Raw genomic sequence first — 7364 nt, forward strand, 5'->3', positions numbered from 1 at the left:
CCTGAGTTGTAATGAGTATAATGTCTGGAGACTGACCGCTGATGGATGGAAGAAGATTTGCCCAATTTGCCAGAGTTCATCAATTGATGATCTGACTTATTTAAACCTGCCTTAACTGATTCTTTGGCCACTTGGGACCAGAGGAAAGAAGCTCTAAACACATAATTGACATATTTGATATAGCTAACGTGTTGCAAACAGTTGTCCACATTTACACATCCAGCAGACACAAAGCAACATGAGTGTTAATTTTGATTCATGTTTCTGGCCAGTTGGTCAATGTGAGTCCAATATTTAAACTCCTTTTAGCTTTGGTCTCCACCGACTCCTGAGGGAACTTTAGCTGCTAAATGCTCCACTATGTTCACTAGCTAGTTACTACCTTTGCAGTTTTGTGCTGGACAGGTATAGTGTACAATGGGATATTGGAGTTTTTCACTGAAAACAGTGGCCTAATTTTCTTTGGGTTCACCACTACTAACAACCCCTTTCACATACAAGTAGTCATGTGATCCATTGTTCATATCAAAATATTGTTGATAGCTGCTGTAAAGAATACAGTGATATTCTGTCTATGGCACACAGCCCCAAGCCCATTGGTTCCTACTGAAGATGTGAACATTTAAAAACTGGTCATGAACACATAATTAAAAAAAAAACTCAATTTCCTGAAACAACTGGAGTAAATGGTGTTTTTGTTGGACTATTTTCGGTCACAGATTTGATGCACAAGCAAATATTTACAGCAGTAAGACAGTGTTTGTGGGACTGTGGGGAAGCCTGACCAGAGTGGCTAGGAAGGTGGTAGGAGGCAGACTCAGTGACTTGTTGAATTACTAAAAAAATGTGATTTATTCTGACCCATGTGACCAAAAACATACAACAACCCCCCCCCCCCCCCCCCCCCCAAAAAAAAACCCAAAACTTTTTGACTTGGCTTAACTTGGGACAACTCAAACTTAGGAATGCTCATGTGTACACAGCTACACAGACATCCTTTCATTTCTGCTCTGTCTCAAACCAACAACTCTCCTGTAAATATGCCCTCCAATCTATGTAGGCAGAACCATCCTTCTTGCAGGAGTGTTTCATTCCCCCACCTATGACAGGTAAACAACAATGCTACTTGTATCAGTTAACATTGTTAACACAACCACATAATCCTCATTACAAGCCAAAATAAGAACAAATCTTATAGATACTAAACCAAACATTTTCCTAAGTAAAATAAACCCCCCCATACTTGGTCTAACCCATGACATCACTGGTGATGTCAACAAGAGTTTAAAAGCAGGAAGTCATTGTGTGACTCCTCCTTTGACTCCTGGAAAGCATGGTATGTGTGGTAAGAAACACAAGCTAACCTATAACTCAAGAAACTCAGGACTTAAATTAATAAACAATAAGTGAACTTAAATACTTGTTCGTCTTTATTAAACCAGAAATACAGATGTAAATGTTAATATAACAACAATGCTAAACACAAACAAAAGTATGTGAAAGCACTGCTACATAAACTGGCTAAACAAACGAATGACAAGTATGAAAAGAAATACCAAATGTAATGGGGACAAATGTCGGGGTCTCACCCACTTTGTCACAGGGACTGATGTGTTTTTAATAGTTAAATGAATAACAATGCAGCTCTATGGCACAGAGCGCTAAGATAAATCAGGCTTTGGCTACACAGGAAAAATGTTTGTAGGATCTATTAGTTGCTGTTTTTAGTCATTTCATTGGGTTTGTCGACAATAAGATAAATATATAATATCACTAAAAGTATCCTTTAAATATGTTAAGTAGTCACTCATGAGACCCTTAAATGGAAATGCTGCCTCTGTATGTGAATCTGGCCAATGTGTGTCCAAGGATATGGAGAACAAACACATCACTGTGCACTGTTGCTGTGCAGACTGTCCCATCCTTGAAATGTGCTTGGAGATCCAAAGTGTGTGGAAGTGTTGGTTTCCTGATAATTCAGTGAATCAAAACAGTGTCAGAGCACCAAAAAAAAAAGGAGGCTTCAGAAATATGTACAATCTGTGTATCTTAAATATAAGCTAAACTAAAAAAAATCCAAAGATGAAGTTATATTTTTAATGAAATAAATGGACTAAATATGCAATGCATGCCAGTGATATTACAGCGCAGGATACATAATAAGTAGGCAGTCAGGTGTGTCCTCACTGCAGTATCATTTTAAGTGGCTGTAGCAGTGCTGTGAGTCCTCTTGTGCTGATGAGTTGTACCTTGTTCATCAGATGCTGGAGATGATTACTTGTACCTTGTCATTGTTTTATTCCAAACGGAGGGGACGATTTATCCCCCGCCAAACACTTAACACAGGGTTGCTATAACAACCTCAAGGACAAAAGTGGTGATTTGTGAGCCTTTACTAGACGTCATGCCAAACACGAGGAACATCTGAAACTCTCCTCTCTCTGAAGCCGTACATAAATAATATTAAATTTGTGTTGCAAAAGAAGCACTTGTCTTCATTACTGTTTGTTTCCCTGTTTTGTTTGTTTTCATATTACTATAATAGTGCAGTAATCTTTACCTGTGCTGTAATCAGCTACACTTATGCTGTTCCCGCATGCAATCACCATTCGACAGCTCAAGTATTTGTGTGTCCATGTGTGCTCACCTTTACATTCACACTTCTTCACAATAACATGTGCATTACATGATTACAGGAGTATGTTATTTCTGTTGCCTGAAATTCATTCTGAATTCTCTGCAGCACCACATGAGGCTGCTGAGCGACACTGTGAAGAGTGAATACAGGGTCTAATCAGAGTGAATGTGAATGAGTGAGCTCGCAATAATTGAGGTCACATAAAACAAGCACGTCCACAAATAAATGATGCTCGGAGTATCAGCATGTTGCATCACAGACGTAAAGAAAGAGCTGCAAGGAGCCTTTGAAAAAATACTGTTCATCTCATAAACTATTATCATGTCATAACATTATAATAAATTGTGCTGATGGAATTTAACATGATTAGCACTGTTTGCCACAGTCAGTTATGAGCAGCTGAGAATGATTAGGTGTAATTAGTCAGTGTTTTTGTTGCAATAAACCCTTTTCACAGAGGACATTTTGACATTTACGCAGGTGTAAATGATTAAATTAATGATTCCAATTAGTTACTTCTATTTCTGTGTTGATGTTGTGCATGCTGGCTCACTGTCACACTGTCTGGGCTTACTGAGACACTTGAATGAAACGAAGCCACCATAAATGTTATAAGTGGCACCTTCGCTTTTTATGTTATGACAAGTTAAAAATGTCTGCTGTTAAAAAGGCTACATGTGTTGGTTAGTCCCATGTAGCAGTTGATAAAACATTTTCTTCTCAGCATCCTCTCAGTAATATTAGCTCATACACACCTGTGTTAATCAAACTGATTATGGTATTAAACTAAAAAATCTAATGCTTTGTAACCTTTAATCAGATTTTGTCCATTATTAAAAGTCACATCAAGCTATTTACACCTTCTCGTCTTAAGAAATATCCCACACTCTGTGTCTCAATTTAAAATACAGATAATCCTTGTCTCAAATTCAAATGTACATTTGTTTTCTGATAAAATGCTAATGGAAATATCTTAGAAATAATATATGTCCATTGTGTTACAGAGCAGCTCACAGAGAAGGCCTTTGTGAACTTTCCATCAGTCAATAGTGGAGATTTTATTACACCTCTGCCCTCTGCAGGAAGCTTCAGAAACTGCTCTCACCAGCCCGGCAGTGAGTCCCTATAGAAATAGCTTCTATAAATTTATAATAGACTTTTCTCACAGTGACATTTTGACTTGTTATAGCATGAGAAGCACTAACAACGGCTCCATTTCAGTTAGTTTCAGTTAGCCAGCATGCAAATGCAGGGTGGTGGAACTGTCACACCTACTGTATGTAATGCAGTCGTTGTGGTTAGTGACACCTGCATGGCAACTCAAAATGTCAGCCAAAATCTCCATTAACCCTTAAAGATATCTTTTGAACACATACTCAAAGATAACAACATCAGTGTCTGTTTTCTTGCCAGTTTTAAGCTACGTGTACTTACAGAGGGAAGCTATTAAAGTGCCATTTTTGTTGTCATACAAATTTAAGAATGATACCTCTACATTAAATGTGTGATATGATTAATCAACATTTTTCTCCCAATCAAAAGCAATTCAAAAGTCTGTCCCTGTATAACCTCAAACACTCATCACACCAGGTTGTGCTTTACACTGTGTGAGTCATTGTTAGACTCAGCAGACAAAGCAGAGTGCCTTTCACTCCTATACACCTGTGTGACATTTTTAATGTAAACACACTTGTCCAAACAAGCAAGTGTTTGATGTGTCATGTGCATGCTATGAATTCAAAACCACCCCAACTCCTTATTCTCTTCATAAGTAATGTAAAGCTTGTTTGAGAGATGACAGACAGCAATAAATCAGCTCTTAAATGAACTCACATCTCAGTTTAGGGCATTCTGCTAAATGGATGTTTGCTTCACACAAACTTGACTGAGAGCATTCCTCTGTGCTGTAAGATGATCTGCCTCGAATGTTCGCTCACATCAAAGTTAGTAGAAGGCGTGCTTTGACTGTTTCTCTCTTAGTTACAGCCCTCCAGCGATGTACATATTACTGTCAGTCAGAGCTCCTGCTCTCTAGCTTCCCCAAGGCTTCATCCATCAGTCCATCAGTTACAGCAGCAAATTGTAAACAACCCTGAAACTCATAGCTTTTTTTGGTTAAATTTTCAGCTACTGCCTTACAAACATGACACCTATTGTCATTTCCAACACAGATCTACAGTTCTACTCATGTAAAAAGAAGTGGACTTCCATTATTTAGTTATCCTCTACTACTACTTTGGGCCTTACTGATGTCAAAGTAGCAAATTGTTGCATCATTTACTTCCTAAAAATCACTTGTCATATTTATCCAATTATTTGACTTTGCTACTGTTATCTAACATGCTTACTGGTGAATAATAGCTGGACCAGTACTTCTAATTGACTGATGTTTCTATTTTTGGGTATCAATGTGTGATTATGACAGACTACACATTTTTTTATTGCTTCACTCACTTACTACTGCATTACTCCCTTTCAGACATGCACCTCTTTACGTAAGTTTGTAATTTTTCCATTGGACATTCCCAAAATCTTCAGTTTGACTAATAAAATCCAAAACTGTATTATTTTGTTAGTCATAAACAGAAGCAACGTGTAACACCACCTAATTGTAATGTTATCTGTAAAGCCTAATGGGTTAACTGAAGTATCTCTTATTCAGCTGACAGCTATGCACTATGAGCAGTAAACAAACAACATTATTTTAAATACTGTAGCCTACACATACAAATCTAAATCTGTGTGGATCAGTAACAGGGCGGTAACAGCAGCTCTAAACAAGAATCCAAACTAGAGAAAGTCAGTGTTGATCCTCTTCTGTCTTTGTAAAAACATACTGACAGATTATTGTGTGAATGAGAAGAGGTGTTGTGTTGCACTCAACAGGAAATATCCAACCTTTGTCACCCATGAAGTTATCAAAGAAGTAATAAGTTTGTTAGTCTTATCTTATTATGAGTGATATGGTTTATAAACAGTCCTTCGAGCCAAATTACTTTGTTTTTGTCCATACTGTACTAATTCTACTGACAGTAATGCAGACATTAATAGGGTGTCATGGCTCTCAGTCAAGAATAAATCACACTCCAGTTGCTCTTCTTCAACAACGTTTTTAGAGACACTTAACTCTAACTCACAATATAGATCAACTTTCTTTAAAGCGCAACGCCAAACCTTTTACTACATGACTATATACAGAGGCTCCATAGAAAGGAACCAGTTACCACCAGTAACCACCACTAAACTACCAGTAACTACCAGATGAACTACCATCAACTTTGAGGAACGTTTAAATATCCTCAAGACCAACGTGGCTTATCATGTTTTATAGGTTCCTTGGTCTCACGTTATCTTGGTTATTCCTAAATTTTGTCCATAAATTTCACTGTCAGCAATCATTGACTGTATTGCTATCAACCATTAACCACCAGTCTTTCATTCTCCCACAGTGACCATGTGCTGTATCATTTATCTTGATTATTATGTATTTGAGTTTTCTGTCGATTTAATTTGATTCAAATTCCTTGATCCTGTTTGAGGCCTATATAGATGTTAGTTGCTTTTGTTATATCCCTTTTTATCTCACTATTTGGACCAAGGATTATAAGAGATTAGCAAAGATATGGGAGAGGGAAGCTAATGGGAATCCAATCAAATAAACAAGAAGTAACGATCAAATCAAAGAGATCAGATAGAGATGGCTAAAACTGAATCAGAGGCTTGAAAAGCAGTGGTGGATGAAGTATTCAGGTCTTTTAATTAAATAAAACTAGCAAAAATGATCATATAAACATACACTACATGTGAGAGTCCTGCATTTAAAATGTTACTTAGGTAAAAGTGCTTATGATGCAGGGTTGCCTATATCAGAGGTCTAATTATTATATATGTTTTATTTTATTTGACTGTTATTGCCAATGTATTAATGTACAAACAGAATGTTAATCTTGAGGCTGATCAGGGTTGAGTGAATTGTAACCCCTTTGTGCAGTACTTGGTGCTTTAATCCATTATATTGTGTCATATTTTATAATCTTTGGAAATATATAAAAAGTGGTTTTCAACCCAGTGTTCCTGTTTGGCCCCTGATGAAAGCATAAGTCCAAATGTTTGGCTTTGATTCAGCACAATGCTGTTTAAATAAAGAAGTCGATGAAACAAACAAGTCTGTGTGCAGTGCTCCTCCCTCAAATATTTTATATCCTGAACATATTTTCATGTGTAAAATCTGAATCTGCAAAGTTACTACTAACAAGCTGTCTAATGTAGTGGTTCTCAAAGTAGGGTCTTGGTACCTCCCGGGGTCCTTAAGGGGGTTCCAGGGGGTGCCCAGCAAAAAGAGGAATAATTTATTTTCACTATACTTCCATCCAGAAGTAACACAATGATAGAATGTATGGCTATGTTGGTTATGGGTTCCATATACTTTCTGTAATAAAACATCTAAAAGCAAAAATCTCAGCAGATGGGGGTCTGTGGTTTTAGTCAGTTTAGGGGTACTTGACGTGAAAAAGTTTGAGAGCTGCTGACTTGGATTCAAAACTTCAATATGTCCCTCTGAAATGTGGTAAAATGGAAGTATAAAGTAGTACCTCAAAATTGTACAAGCACAGCACTTGAGTGAGTGTATAGTTACCACTGATGAAAAGTCATTGTTAAAAAATGATATATAAATTGTGTTAAAAAATGTAGAGAGTACAAATTAATCATTTGACCTATTTAATGG

The sequence above is a fragment of the Thunnus albacares genome, chromosome 9, assembly GCF_914725855.1.
Source record: "Thunnus albacares chromosome 9, fThuAlb1.1, whole genome shotgun sequence".
NCBI classification, from domain to species: domain Eukaryota; kingdom Metazoa; phylum Chordata; class Actinopteri; order Scombriformes; family Scombridae; genus Thunnus; species Thunnus albacares.